Source organism: Mastigoproctus giganteus, chromosome 11, assembly GCF_048544385.1.
Source record: "Mastigoproctus giganteus isolate SK-2022 chromosome 11, ASM4854438v1, whole genome shotgun sequence".
Lineage (NCBI taxonomy): Eukaryota > Metazoa > Arthropoda > Arachnida > Uropygi > Thelyphonidae > Mastigoproctus > Mastigoproctus giganteus.
The window spans coordinates 96900736-96917905 of NC_143585.1; the positions used below are offsets into that span (position 1 = coordinate 96900736).

General features: G+C 36.3%; 1 protein-coding gene across 1 annotated transcript in view; it reads right to left on the reverse strand.

The window, feature by feature from the left end:
- LOC150078283 (eukaryotic translation initiation factor 2-alpha kinase 3-like) overlaps positions 1–17170 on the reverse strand; it is a 280030-nt gene that overhangs the window by 80309 nt on the left and 182551 nt on the right. The window lies entirely within an intron of this gene.

The following is a 17170-nucleotide window of genomic DNA, read 5'->3' on the forward strand; positions in this document are numbered from 1 at the left end:
CAACATACACTACCTTGCAAAAATTACCCAGACAGGTCAGTTTCAACATTGATGTCACTGCCAATCACTTCAATAGCATGTTGCCTTCCATTTGACTGCTGTTACACAATCCACCCTCCTGCGGTTTTCCACCAATGAATGACAAACTGCATTAGGGATAGCTCTTCATTCCACTTGCAGAACAGTGACCAATTTGAGCTACCAATGTGTGACATAGTCTGGCCTCACCTAACATTCAAGTTCATTCCACAGATGTTCGAAATGATTCAAATATGGATTATATATTCATCATACCAAGTTTTGTACATTCATGTCCATGAACATTAACAGCTCTAACAGCACTGGCACTATGGCATGGAGCATTATCCTGCTGAATAAGTATGGATCAGTACCATAAAACAGCCACATTGCAGGGAGCATGTCCAAAATGTTAAGGAGGACATTGGCATTCATGGTTCCTGACACAACCATCAGAGGTAACAGGCCATATCGTCAGAAACAGCATCACACTAACATCTTCAAACTTCACTGTTGGCACAACACACAACAGCAGATGTTCTCTGCACCTACCCAGCTGATAAGAATATGATGTAGTGAGATTTTTTACTCCAATAGAACTGATTTTCATTGCACCATGCAAAGCAAAAGTGCAGTGGGTGATGTTTGGCTTATGCACCAATGTCCTCTTGTGAAAATTCAGGCTGTGGAACTCCGAAAGTAGTGTGTTTGTATAAATTTCAACTACAGTTGATGGTTTAAACTCGTGGATGATGTTTCATAGAGTTGTCTAATGAGACTGTTATACTATCCTTCTGAGTACACTTATGTTACAAATTGTGAGCTCCCATTGTCTTCCTGCACACTGCTGTACAGTGGTAGTACTGTCACCAATTGCAAAAATCAACAAGCCAGCAATGTGACATCTGACAATAACTATGCTCTCAAAATCAGTTAGCTCAGCTTTATATGGCATGACTGAAACAATCAACCTGTGTAGCTCGTGAGCACCTTACTTACATACCAGTTTGAGTCATTTGTTTATACAAAAAGTTCAATGAACTATGAGAATTGTCAGGATACTTTTTTGAAGAAAAGCATATTAAATATCCTAATAGTTTAAAACAGCAAAAAGCAAAGACAAAACTGATTCTTGCAGTGCTTCTATTGGAGCATGCAGCTGGAAAAGCAAGGCAAGGTGCATTGCAAAGTCTGCTGGGGATCCTCATGCAATAAGAAAATATAATGGTGATGCTAGGGATACTAGAAAAAAAAAAAAAGAGATAAAGAAAATTATTGGAATTATCATATAGAGTCAAACTTGGTTATAACGAGCATCAAGGGACCGACAGAATTTCCTCATTATAACCGTTATTTACTATATCAGTGATATCGGAGATGGGGAAACCCCTGGGGCCATTGTTTCTACTTTTTTTTTAATTCTCAATACCTTGATAAAATGATAGAGTCAAAAAACAAAAGAAATATTAGAGGGAAAAAATAATATAAGTACAGGTAGCTCTCGACTTTGAGTTAATTCGTTTCTAGTGCGTGCTCGTAAAGTGGGAATTTATTTCCCATAGACAATGTTAAAAATAGGGATTACGTTCTCAACAATGAATTAGTTAGCTAATTAGTTTACGTTTAAACAATGATTGATTTATCGAAAGAAATGAAAACGTAGCCTGTAAAATCAAGCAAATTATAATAATAGAGAAATTATTTACAACTTATAGATGTTAAATAATGTTTATTTTTCATCGTTATCAACTAAATGCACACTCATTGATCACTCATTATTGGCTCGGCACTCACTGGTTTGTTGCACAAGGAGTCATCTTCTTCAGAAATGTTTCAAGAGGCATTTGTTTCCAAGATAATCTTCTCTTTTAATTATAAATTTCACGATTGCATGCATAAGTATTTTTTAACGGCACACACAAATTGCAACTAACATGATTCGTGTGGAGTAACAAGTTTACGAAGCTTAAAAAAAAAGAATGAAGAGAAGATTCTGAAAATTTGTTTTTTATACGACTGAAGATTTCAGTAAGGGGGAAATACATTTCACCATAATAAGGAACAAAACCACACAATTTCATCTATCGGTATTTTCGCAAATGCAATAACATCGAGTTTACTACCCGTTTATAATTGCTTGCAGTAACAGAAAAGCCCAATAAATTGGAAAGTGCAAATTGTTTTTGTCGTTTTATGGTTGTGACGTCCAGAAATGTGCTTTAGAAAAATATCACAAAGGTGTTTAAAATTGATTCTTATAACGGAACATATGATAATGATGAAAGTGTAGTGCATTTTAATGATTTGAATTTGTAACTAATACAATTTACAAACCACAATCATGACCTTTCATATGGCCTTAAGGTCGCACTTGGGACCTTAAAAATGACATTTTAGAGAGATAAATAGCTTAGTTATACAGCGAAAATTTCAACTTCAGAGATCTTGAAACGAATTACCAAAAAACAATGTGTTATTGGGTTCATATTACGGTATTTTAACGATACAATGGTGTCTCTGGAACTGATTGATATCGTAAAGTGAGGTACACTGTATTGTATAGCTAGGCATGTGGTTTGGAATGTGGTATTTATGAATGTTTAACATTCATTTTTTGCAATTAATGTTCATATTTTTGATTTTGTTGATACTTCGGAAAAAAAAAAAAAAAAAAACTCGTAAACACTGGGAATTCATAAAGCGGGAAATGCCTGTAATATAATCTACATATTATTTACATTAATATGCTTGTATAAACTACAATACACTTAAAATTAAACGCAATTTATTTGTCTGTAATTTTAAAACCATACACTTAATACTAAACACAATTTATTTCCCTGCAATTAAAAACAATACTATTTAATTATAAACAGTGAAATAATTGTGTTTAGTATTAAGTGTATGGTTTTAAAATTACAGACAAATAAATTGTGTTTATTCATGTTTGATATTTCTTAAGTTTCCCTCTAAAACACTCAACATGTTAAAAGTCTCATTACATGCCTCAGTTCCTTCAAAAATATTGACTAATTTGTCCATTGCACCTTGAGCTTGTCTGCACTGATTTTGATTTATTTTCAGTTGTCATCATATCATCGTCTTTACCACTGTTGTTATTGTCTTTGTTGAGCACGGCATCTACAATGTCACATTCTGTAGGAAGACTACTAGTTAATAAGTTGTCATCGACTCATACAAATTCATTGATGTTATGTGTATTAAAACCTACAAAGTTGTTACACAGCAACCATTCAGATAATGGAGAGTTGTTTTCTTCATTTCCATCTTCTTCATCTACAATTGAAATTTCAGTTGAATTTAATATCGATTTTTTGAAGCAATTCGATATGGTTGTCAAAGAAACATTGTTCCATGCATCATTCAATAAATTTATAGCATCCAATACTGATATACACTCGGCACAGTTTCTGTTCTCTTTGACTGATCAGATGTAGAACTAGAAATCTTTTATGAAATCCTTTCAAACTCTTGATTACACCTATGTCTACTAATTGTAAAATTGATGTCACATTGGGAGGCAGAAACACTAGCTTAATATTGGACAAATTTTGAATCTGGGGATGTGCAGGACAGTTATCAACCCACAATAAAATATTCTTCTTCTTTTTGAATAGCTCCTAATTGCAATCATTTACATATTCCCAAAAAATATATAGAAGTCATCCAAGCTTTCTTGTTTGAAGTGTAATCCACAGGATGTGTTTCCTTATGTTTTTGAAACACCAAGGTTTTAATGATTTTCTGATAACAAACAGATTTTTTTTTTTTTTTATCAGTTCCTGTCATATTTGCACATACAAGAACCATCAAACGAGCCTTTGATTTTTATCCACCAACACATTTTCCCCCCCTTTGAATTTAAATGTACACGTATTGTCAGGTGTCAAATTATAAAAAAGTCCTGTTTCAACGGCATTGTAGTAGTAATCATCGGGCAGTGGGGAAAAAAAAAAAAAATCACACAACCATTCCCTCTAAAAGTTTATCCAGTTCCTTCTTGAATTTATTTAAGCTATCAAGTTCCACAACAACAGATGAAAGTTTGTTCCAGAAATTAAACACACACTGGCTAAAGGCAACTTTCTACACAACTATTCTACAACTGTCTCTTCTCAATTTGAATTTATGTCCCCCTCAGGTTCGTAATCTGAGCAAGCATAAAAATTCCCATAAGAATTTGGCATGCTCAACCAATTCAAGGCCTTATACACCTAAATCAGATCGCCACACAGGTGCCTAGTCTCCAGCCATTGAAATTTGCAGAACTTAGGCCTTTCATGGTAAGAAGATCCCTTTGTTCCCTTCACCAATATTGTTGCCCTTCTCTGTACATGACAAGCAACTCTACATCGCTCCTAAAATGAGGCCTCCAGACCTGTATGCAGTACTCTCCAGGCCTGACGACTGCCTTATAACATTAGCATTAGTAGAGGCATATGATGGAAGAAAGCAAGCTTATGCAGCATCGGCCAAAAAAAAAACAAAGCAAAAAAAAAACCCTCCCATTTCACTCCTCCATCGTTCCAAATGCATGTCCAGCTCAGCCTTAAATTTATTTTGGGTATCAAATTCTAAAACAAAAGACGGAAATCTGTTCCACCAATCAACTACCCACTGGCTAAAGGCAAATTTCCACACATCTATTCTACAACTGACTTTCCTTAATTTGAATATGTGCCCCTCAGGTTCTTATTCTGGGCAAGAGGAAGAATCCCATCAGCATTCAGCTTACTCAAGCCATTCAAGACCTTATACACCTCAATCAGATCACCTCGCAGGTGCCTACTCTCCAGGTGCTGCAATTTGCAGAACTTAAGCCTTTCTTGGTAAGCGCACCCCCTTTGTTCCCCCTCACCAATCTTGTTGACCATCTTTGTACTTGTTCTAGCAACTCTACATCCTTCCTAAAATGAGGCCTCCAGACCCATACACAGTACTCTAGGTGTAGCCTGACCATTGCCTTGCACAACGGGATAACCACCTCCCTGTCCCTGCTAGCAAAATTCCTATAAATCATTGATAAGACTCCATGACCTGCCCTGGCAGCCCATCTGCACTGTTCAGCAAATTTCATATTTGACTGCACAATTACCCCCAGGTCTTTTTCACTTTCCACTTCCCATACAGTTGGAATGTTTCTCTTCAGTTATTGCTACCCATATGCAGTACTTTGCATTTGCCAAACTTGGATTTGTTAAACTTCAGTTGCCACTTCTCAGCCCATTTGTCCAACTTACCTAGATCTAGTTGGAGTAGCATACTGTCTTTACTGTCATTAACAACCCTGCCAAACTTTGTATCATCTGCAGACTTGGACATTAAACCTGATATACCTTCATCAATATCACTGATAAATATACAAAACAACAATGGGCCCAACACCGAACCCTGGGGAACTCCACTAATAACATTTGTCCACAAAGAGCAGTGTCCATTGATTACCACTCTCTGTCGTCTCCCACTCAACCATCCCTTTATCCATTGTAGCAACTTACCCTTAATGCCATACATTTCCAATTTATACAGCAGTCTTCCATGTGCAACAGTATCAAAAGCTTTCCTGAATTCCAAGTATATGATATCAAAATTATTTTTGGCATTCAGTTCCTTTGTGACCACATCATAGTATCCAATCAAATTGGTCAAACCTTCCTTTAACAAACTCATGCTGTATCTTAACACTATTACTGCAGTCTTGTCTAGATGATCTTGCAATGCTTCTTTAACCAGTGATTCCATTATTTTCCCTGGAACACAAGTTAAGTAACAAGTCTATAGTTACCCATGTCACCTTTTGAACCCCCTTCCTTAGACTCAGGGGAGGTCCATGGGGACCTCCTCTGAGTCTAAGGAAGCTTTCTTAATTATGGCTAAGGGTTTGCTTACTTTCTTTGCTGTCTCGTTTAATATAACTGGATAGATCCCATCTACCCCAGGTGCCTTTTTTATGTTTAACTTCAACCATTTCTCCTCCATTTTTCTCTCAGTTATTACAAAATCACTTAGCTCCCTGTTAGAGTCTGATGAACTTCTGGCACTCCTCTCATTGAATAACTCCTCATGTGTGAATGTAGATGCAAAATACTCATTCAGTTTATCATCTACCTTAGAATGATCATCGATAGTCAACCCAACCATGTTAAGTGGTCCAATCTGATTCATCACTTTCCTTCTAGAATTTACATAAGTAAAGAACTCTCGGTAATACTCCAGAACACAGTGACCCTTTGACAATTACGTCGAGAAGAAGAAGAGGGGGAAAGCAGTGACGTACGGTTCGTAACTCCGCCCACTCACTGCATTCCCCCTCTTCTTCTCGACAACTGCACGTGGCGAATGTCACGCGACATAACAGTATGGCGGAACCGAAAAATAACGAAATTATCGGCAACAGTAATTTTTTCGGAGCAGCAGCCAAAATAATTGCAAATTAAACACACTAATTTCGTTCTTCAAAACGAAAAAAAAATAATGAGACGCAGCAAACGACCAATTTTCGACCAATAACTGGCGAAGTCCCGCAAAAAGGTAACCTACCATATTTAATTAAACATAAATGAAAGACAATTAAAAACGTAATTCCCAATTGAAAAACGTTCTTCAAAACAGAGACGCAGCAAACGACCAATTTTCGACAAATAACTGGCGAAGCCCGCAAAAAGGTAACCTACCATTTTTAATTAAACACAAACGAAAGACAATTAAAAACGTAATTCCAATTGAAAAACGTTCTTCAAAACGAAAAAGAAATAATGAGACGCAGCAAACGACCAATTTTCGACAAATAACTGGCATAGTCCCGCAAAAAGGTAACCTACCATTTTTAATTAAACACAAACGAAAGACAATTAAAAACGTAATTCCCAATATACATTTTTTTTGTATGGCCACTAATACATCTGAATTAACACGTGCAACGAACAATAAAATTGCTCTTTGCATAAGCACAAAACGGCAACATAGTATTTTTTCTTTTTTTAAAAAAAGAACCGCAACGGACACAATACTACGTTAATAATATGTGAAAATAACACAGAAATACAAGACAAACTAAACTCACCTCACAGCAGCAATAAACAAAGAAACAGTTTACCAGCAGGATGGAACGGGATAACGACAAACTGAAAACCACGAGGCAATAACCAGAAAATCAAGAAGTAACAACTCAGCACCGTACGCACTAAAAACCAACATTCAAAAGAAAGAATATACGCAACGAATTTCGCATTTAGCGCTCCAGTGACGTCGTGTCACGTGACATCCACGTGAAACGAAGAGGGGACGCAGTCAGTAGGCGGGATCAAAACCTGTCAATCACTGCTTTCCCCCGTTCTGACAGCCAATTACAAGGGGGCACCGTATATTGGAGTATGGCCGAACTCTCTGCTGTTTTTCTTTGCATCCTTTGCCAACGATTTCTCATAATCTGCCTTCACCTACCTAACCTCCTTTGTGACTTGATTACAGACTAGTTTATATCTGCCATAGGCTCCCTTGTCACCTGATACTTTACATGCATCTCATACATTTTTCTTCTGTTATGAGCCTCATTAGTTCATCTGACATCCAATTAGGCCTAAACCTTGAACAATATTTCTTAGATGGAATGAAAAGACTAGTAGCCTACAAAATTAAGTCCCTGAAGGCTTCCCATTTAGAATTCAACGTTTGTAACATCATCAGTTTATCGCACTGTACCGAATTTAAAATCGATTTGAGACCCCTGACCTTTACAAAAGTAAAGCTTTTGTTGGTAGGTACATCTTTAAGTAATTCCCAAATCAGTACATTGTGATCACTGTCACCCAGTGGTTCCTTTATCTGCAAATTCTAAATGCATGAATAATCACTGCTGATAATCAGATCAAGAATATTACTCCCTCTGGTTGCCTCTCGAACATGTTGCTGTAGAAAACAGTCATCCAATAAATCCAAAAAAGTCTTGCTAGTTTGCGAGTGACCAACCCACAAGTTCCAGTCAATATCTGGAAAGTTAAAATTCCCCATTATAACAAATTCTGATTTACCGGCCCACTATTTCTCTGCACAATTGCTCACTATACTCATCAGATTCATTAGGCCTATAACACACACCTACTCTCATTTTTTCTTTCCCAGTGCTTATGTCACACCAAACAGACTCAACATTGCAATGTCCACCAACATCAATTGGATGCACTTCCTTAGATTTTATGTTTTTCTTAACTAACAGCACAACCCCTCCTTCCTTCCTGTCCTGTCTATCCTTTCTGTACACATTGTACTCCCAAAATTCCAATTCTGCACTGCTTATGTCTGTATGACACCACATCTCTGATATCCCAACAATATCTGCCTTTGATGTCTTGAGTAGCACTTCAAGCTCGTCAAATTTATTAACTATACTACTAGCATTGGGTGTAAATTGGATGAACTATATACACAAAGGGATCATAACCTCCTTTTCCATGCGAGCAAAATTCCTGTATATCTTTGACAATACCCCATTACCTGCTCTGGCAGCCCGTCTGCATTGCTCAGAAAACTTCATATCTCATTGCACAATCACTCCCAGGTCTTTTTCATTTTCTACCACCCAAAGTGAAGTAACACAGTTGGTACGTTTCTCTGGGGTTACTGCATATGGGTTCTACCCATATGCAGTACTTTGCATTTGTCAATATTAAACTTCACTTGCCACTTCTCAGCCCATCTGCCCAAATTTTCTAGATTCTGTTGCAGTAGCACAACTGTTGTAGATGCCTTCGTCATTGAAATATTTCCTGATATCTGCCCAAACATGGCCAATCCATTCATTTGCCATTATTGGATCTGCAGATCGAGATTCTCCACTAATTTTTGCATAAATGATGTTATGTCAGTTTTTAAATCAATCCAGCCAACCTTTGTTACACACAAAATTGTTGTATCCAAATTGTTTAGCAAATTTGTTCGCTTGAGCCTTCAAGATCGGTCTGTCTATTGAAAATCCAGCACTTCTTTGTGTGGTGAACCATTGGAACAATGCTTCATCAATGTTTGTATTGCCCTTTCTAAATTTTTTTTTTTTTTGGTTACGTTCTTTTCCAGTGCCGATATGTAAACATCTTTATTCTTCCACAATGCCGATACACTTGAAGAGGACAAAGAAAACTTTTTACAAACTCCAAAATTTTTTGCACCACGTTCTAACACAAATAATTTCTAGATTCTGTTGCAGTAGCACAACTGTTGTAGATGCCTTCGTCATTGAAATATGACGAAGGCATCTACAACAGACTTGAACCCCAGTCTACTCAATGAGTGTGTGCTACTGCACTCCCGCTCCTGACCACTCGGCTACGGAGGCCATGCATAGTATGAATATTTTTTCTTAAAATACGTACTTTTTTGCGAATTGAGAGACACTTTCTTTTGTTAGTAGACATATTTCCGAAGGAAGGGTTCGTTTCTAACTGATTTTACTTTAAAATGATCTACATACAAAGTTCTTAAAAGCTTGAAATGCATACAAAAGTTCTTAGAAGCTCGAAATGCATACAAAGTTCTTAGAATCCCCTTTCCAAAATTCTTAGAAATCACGAAATAAACTTATGGTTCAACGAATACAAGACAATTTGTAAATAGGGTAATGTGACAAGCGGAATGCCTGTGCTATTGTATAGCCCCCGACCCTCAGAAGGGCAATATCATAAACAGGCTGCTAATCCAATACAGATGGTCATAAAGCTAAGTTGCCGTTTTCATTTTTGTCAATTCAAGAATTGGGGTTTTCCGACTACCCGAGCAATTAAGAATGTTTGCATAGTTACCAAAATTTGTTCAGTATATCTGTGTAGTATGCTCATTATAACAGTGAGTGATTGTATGGGAATACGCGTAAATTAAAATCATTACGGCTTTTTGTTCGTTACAGCTGTGATCTCGTTATTTCCGTGCTTGTTATAACCAAGTTTGACTGTATATAAAATATTCATAAGGATTTTAAAAATAGGACACTTAAAATATATGAAGAAACAAGCAGGATTTAGAAAAGACAGATCAACAATAGAGCAAATATTCACATTAAACATCATTGCAGGAAAATAATGAAACCAGAAGAAATCGCTTTATCTGTGCTTCAATGATTTTAAGCAGGCAATTGATTCTGTAAACAGAGAATATTTCATGAAACAACTTCAAAAAATACCACTAGTTCAAGAAATACTCACATTCGTAAATAATTACTACAAAAATAATTGTAAAATTCAACAACCTTAAAACAGAGAAATTTGAAATAGAGAAAGGAGTTATGTAGGGATGTCCTTTATCCCCATATCTATTTAATATCTACCTAGAGGAACTAATAAAATCAACTGAAGAAAAAAGAGGCACAATAATAAAGGTAAAAATATAAACCACAAAATAGGCAGATGATGTTGTGATTTTAACAGAAACCAAGAACAACTCAAAGAAATTTTAACAAACAGGCACGCAGGTAAAATGTGTGTCAGGCAGTGTCCACTGCCTGACACACATTTTACCTAATGTGTGTCAGGCAAAAAATGGTCCACTGCCTGACACACATTTTACCTAATGTGTGTCAGGCAAAAAAGATGTGTCAGGCAGTGTCCACTGCCTGACACATCTCAGTGCAGCCATTATTTAATGGCTGCACTGAGATATAAACATTTACAGCCTTCACTATTGAGCTGCATGACCAAATTAATTAAGAGTCTTTAAAATGTTACTTAACTACACACTGTATTTTTAATCAAATTATTCAAATTAAGTGTTAACTGCATTCCCTTTACAAAAAATATTTTTTTTGTTATGTTTTAAACAGTAAAAATACAGAATACAGAAAAATGTCACATGGCATAGTTGTTTGTTTGTTTGTTGTTTGGTTTTTAGGAGCATTAGCAACTAAGGCCATATTGCTCCGGGATATGCGGTGGTCATTCCCTGACCTTTCCGTATCCTCCGTATTTGGTGGTGACGGGCTCGAACCCCGGTCTAATCAAGAAGCGTGTGCTACGCACTGCTGCTCCTTCCCACCTGGCTACGGAGGCGACATGCCATAGTAAAGTAAAGTGCAGCCATTATCAACCCACTGCAGGATGGAAGCCTCCTCAACAATTCATGCTGAGGGAAATGGACCATAATCTGCCACGCTAGTCCACTGTGGGTTGGCAGATTGACCGTATTCAGCAGTCAGGGGCTTGAACCCCAGTCTACTCAAAGAGTGTGTGCTACTGCACTCCCGCTCCTGACCACTCGGCTACGGAGGCCATGCATAGTATGAATATTTTTTCTTAAAATACGTACAGCTGACTCTTTCTATAAGCAATGCTTTCTATAAGCTGTACTGCATGTTTATACATGTAATAATAAAGCTGTTCAATATGCTCTTTAAAATTTTGCTTCTTTTGTTTGTTTACTTCTTTGATACAATATAATATATTCAGTTTCCAAAAATAAATGTTGTTTTGGTATTCTAGACTAAGAAAAAGCAAAAACATAGCAATGCTCTTTATAAGGAACAGTGTGAAGATCTCCCAGTGGTGTTCCTTATAGGAGAGTCAACTGTACAATGTAACTTCGATATACCGTGTATGATCAGCTCTTTCCATACGGATATAAAAAATATTGTGCATGTCAAAGAACAAGTAATTTGATAGTGGAAACTGCTAAAAGTAATTATCTACTATACTTCTAAAAGGGAAATACCTGTTCTCCTTAGCTACACGTTACACAGTAAATTTTTTTTATAACAGGACATCCAATTTAGCAAGAACTAACAAGTTGTTTTCTTAATGGGCATTATCCATAAAGATTAATACTAATTTATAACACTCTTTACAACATATAAACACTCTTACTAACACTCCTTACACCATATAATGCAAGGAAGGGACACAGGCATATACTAATATATAAATCATAGCATAATGTGCATAACTTGGTTCTAGAATCCTGATGAGATCTATTAACATCTTATTGTGTAATATCTTGTTTATGGGATCCTTACTTCCCATCCTCTTTTTTTTTATTAACTAATTCTATTGCCTCTTCATTAGGTATGTTTAAAAATCTGTCATTAACATATATCTTAAGCTGTATTAAATTCATAATGAAGTTTCTTATTCAAAGTAACAAACCTAATATGAATCTAAATAATAGTTTGTTACTATATAAAGTGATGCATGCCACTCAAAACCACCCAACATAAGTAAAAAAGCTATAAGGTGCAACGATTAAATAACGAGACTGTTGCAAAAAAATATATATATAATTACATATTTCATACCTGCTTCTTCCAGTCACATAGTTCCCTGAGGAGCTGCTGTGGCCATCAACAAAATCCTCCAACTGCATCGATCATATGCTATACGAGCGGCATCGCAAAATGTCACACCCAAAAGTTCACTGATCCTATCCTTCCAAGTATGAAATATATAATTATTTTAAGAAAGCCCTTGTAACTCATATTGTGGGATGTTCCAGCAAGTTTCCAGTGGTTGTATATAAATTACAACTGTCTAAAACTACTGAAGCTGGCTGGTATGGCTTAGTCGTAAGTGGTTACAAGATACAGAAATTACACTTTTTTCTTTTTTTTTTCAGTTTATATATATATATTTTTTTTCTTTAGCTATGACTATACATTTTTTATTTTTCTGAGTTAAGCCCATGCGGTCCTTTAGAACACATGAGACTTTTAGCCCTTTCATGCTCTTCAGCACCCATATCTACTCAGCTGAAACTCAACTTACCTTCAAAGAAAGATGTTTTATTTAATTTGCCTATTGAAAATTTGAGAAATCTCCAATTATTGTGGGGCAAATGGGAAAAATGTGGGATAAAGTAAAAAACACTGCAGTAAGTCTAACTTTTATCAATGTGACATTTTGGGTTCTGACTTTAAAAAAAAAATGGGAGTAAAGATAAGAGTTTATTGCAAAATAGTTTTGTTTAAATGCTTTTCTGAAATTGGAACAGGTACAGTTTTCAGTGAAAAAAGTGCCAATGCAGTTGTTTACTGCTCAATGAAAAAACTGCATTTTGAACTTCTTCATAATGAGAATCTTCCTATATTTTTCAAAGCTAACTAGTTCAATGATCACTTGTTTATTTGGTATTTGCCACAGCTTATTTACTTATCTTAAGGTGACAAATATGATTTCTATGAAACACTTCAGTATCATAACTGGTACAGAAACTGAAGCAGAAACTCTGAATCCATCTTATGTGTGTAAAAAAAAAAAAAACTACCGCAGAGAAAATTATTTTTTTAAAAATGTATTGTAACAATATCTTCTTGGATGTGTATATTATCAGTTAACAAAGCTTCAAGGAATATTAACTATTAACACATCCAGTAAAAATCATGAAAAACTTTGTACGTTACATAAAAAAAATTAAAAAAAAAAAAAAAATCAATATGACAACTTTCCTGAATATGTATTTGACCTATTAGAAAATTATTATGTTAAAAGAAAATTAACTGGTCTCTAGATAATTATTTTGTCAGAAAATTCATTGGTAATATATTTGATTACTGACTGCCACAGTGCAGGCTATAGCTGCTTGATTCAGACCTTGTTGGGATTCTTCCTTCATTTCTGGAGTGCCTTCTGGCTTTTCCCCTAAAGAAATGGGGAATCAGCAGCTGAATTTTTTTTTTATATATCTTCTCAGGTATTTTCCATTTATTCTTTATATACAAAACCCAGTTTTCATTAGGTGGACTATTTAATTCTTCTCTAAATTTATTTTCCGTTTATGATAAGTTTAGGCCAGTAAAGCAGATGTATTTAACTAGCATTCTGGAGTTTTTCACTTGTGAAGGTTCTTCTAGTCATTTTGTGTACTGATAATTTTATGCTTGAAAGGAGATCTATAATCTCAGCATTTTCCATTCCTTCTTCCAATCACTCTATATACTTTATATAAGGGAGACTTTATTTCATTTCCTTAAGTTTGGTATGACTGGTATCAAACTTTAAGTCAACACGGAGAGATATACTGTTTTGGTTGACTCTTCACGAGTATTCTTCCAAGCTTCAATTCCTGTTGGGAAAACGGAGGCAAGAATATAAAGAATATTTTACTCCCAGCCTGCTGAATAAAGGGCATATACAGTTTAGTAGAAAACTGTCTACTGACAACCACGACATGAACTATCAAAACCATATCAATTAGAAAACTTTGCAACCATCGTGTTGCTTGTTGTTGTTGTTTGTTATTTGGTTTTTAGGAGCATCAGCAACTAAGGCCATATTGCTCCAGGGATATGCAGTGGTCATTCCCTGACCATTCTGCAACCTCCGTATTTGGTGGTCATCACAGGCTCGAACTCCGGTCTAATCAAGAAGCGTGTGCTATGCACTGCTGCTTCTGCCCACCTGGCTACGGAGGCGCCCTCCATTGTGTTGCATGCCAAAATATAAAAGTGTACACTACTTGTAACAGATTGTTTATATTACCTTTCTCTGATATGTATTTGAATTAATAACAACTAAATTTTAAGTAAAATTATCTACTGACAGCTACATTAGAAAATTATAAAAATTAATGCCAAATGAAATTACAAATCTTTAGACACCTTTGCTTTGTGAAAGGAAAAATGTTATTCATCTAATATGAAACTTAAAAAAAAATTATCTACTGGCAGCTGTGCCACAGACTAACAAACCCTGTTGTCAAAAGAAGAAAATTTTGCATCCACTTTAAAATTGCACGATACTCATAGCATACTTCCCCACAACTGTACCATTAAAGTAAAAGTAAGTAAAGTGCAGCCATTATCAACCCATTGCAGGATGGAAGCCTCCTCAACAATTCATGCTGAGGGAAATGGACCATAATCTTCCACACTGGTCCAGTGCGGGTTGGCAGATCGACCGTATTCAGCAGTCAGGGGCTTGAACCCCGGTCTACTCAAAGAGCGTGTGCTACTGCACTCCCGCTCCTGCCCACTCGGCTAATGACATACCTGTACCATTACCATCACTTAATTTATTTTTTTGGAGGTGTATTTGATCTGGACAAAAAATATAGAAAATATCTAATGGTGTGCACATTATAGATTTCCAAAACTAGTGGAATCAAAACAAAAGGAAATAAATGTAATTTTGCTTTTAAAAAACTACTATTATTATAACTAAAATATTCTAATGTGAAACTAGGTAGTACTCGTGACAAGTGGGGGGGGAATCAATAAGAAATTTTCGTAAATGCAGCTACTAGAGAGTTTCTAAAATGGGGGTTTCTCCAACCTTAAATGATTAGATGCATATGAAATGTAGGTGCAATTTCACACATGTGGAGTATGACTGTGCATTTACAGCCTGATGCCTAAGTATTGAGCAGCAGCCTGGAAAGCAAGGCAATGGAGATTTCCAGGACTGCTAGGAGTCATAGAGGAACAAATAAATACATGAGTTGTGTTAGGGTAACTAAGAGTAGAAACAGGTGCATGTATACTTGCATGTACACCAGTGCTAGGAGTAATTTATAGTTAATAAATTTGATGAGCTTGAAGTGCTAGTCAAGACATCAAATGCAGATATTACTGGGATATCAGAGACATGGTGTCACACAGACATAAGCAGTACAGAATTGGAATTTGGAAAGTGGAGTACAATGTGTACAGAAAGGATAGACAGAACAGGAAGGGAGGAGGGGTTATGCTGTTTGTTAAGAAACATATAAAATCTAAGGAAGTGCATCCGATTAATGTTGATGGACAATGCAATGTTGAGTCTGTTTGGTGTGACATAAGCACTGGGAAAGAAAAATGAGAGTAGGTGTGTGTGTTATAGGCCTAATGAATCTGATGAGTATAATGGGCATTTGTGCAGAGAAACAGAGTGGGCCAGTAAATCAAAATGTCTTATAATGGGAGATTTTAACTCTCCAGATATTGACTGAAACTTGTGGTTTGGTCACTCACACACTAGCAAGGCTTTTTTGATTTTATTGGATGACTGTTTTCTATAGAAGCATGTTCAAGAGACAACCACAGTGAGTAATACACTTGATCTGAATATCAGCAGTGATTACTCATGCATTAAGAATTTGCAGACAAAGGAACCATTGGGTGACAGTGATCACAATGTACTGGTGTGGGAATTATTTAAGGATGTAACTACCATCAAGGCTAAAGGGAAGGGCTTTCGCTTTCATAAAGGTGACTACAGGGGCCTCAGACAGTTTTTAAAGTTTATACAGTGGGACCAACTGATAATCTTACCAATATTGAATTCTAAATGGTATGCCTTCAGGGACTTAATTTTGGAGGCTATAAGCTTTTAATTCCAACTAAGATATACTGTTCAAGGTTTAGGCATAAATGGATGTCAGATAATCTAATGAGGCTTGTGGCAGAAAAGAAAAAATTCATGGGATGCATATAAATTATCAGGCAACACAGAAGCCTATGGCAGATATAAGCTAGTCTGTAATGAAGTCACGAAGGAGGTTAGGCAGGCGAAGCAGATTACAAGAAATCTTTGGCAAAGGAAGCAATGAAAAACAGCAAAGAGTTTTTTACTTATGCAAACTCCAAAATGAAAGGGATGAATCAGATTGGACCACTTAACACAGATGGGTTGAATATTAATGATCATGCTAAGGTAGATGATAAACTGAATGAGTATTTTGCATCTACATTCACACATGAGTTATTCAATGAATGGACTGCCAGCAGTTTATGAAACTCTAACAGGGAGCTAAGTGATTTTGTAATAACTGAGAGAAAAGTGGAGGAGAAATTGTTGAAGTTAAACATAGAAAAGGCACCTGGGGTGGATGGGATCTATCCAGTTATATTAAATGAGGCAGCAAAGGAAGTAAGCAAACCCTTAGCCATAATTATGAGAGCATCCTTGGACTCAGGGGGAGATCTCCATGGACTGCAGCTGTGCAAATGTATCACCAATTCACAAATGGGGTTCAAAAGGTGACACAGGTAACTACAGACCTGTTAGTTTAACTTGTGTTCTGGGGAAAATAATGGAATCACCGGTTAAAGAAGCATTGCAGGATCATCTAGACAAGACTGCAGTAATAGTTAAAACACAGCATGGGTTTGTTAAAGGGAGGTCTTGTCTGACCAATTTGATTGGATACTATGATCTGGTCACAAAGGAATTGAATGCCAAAA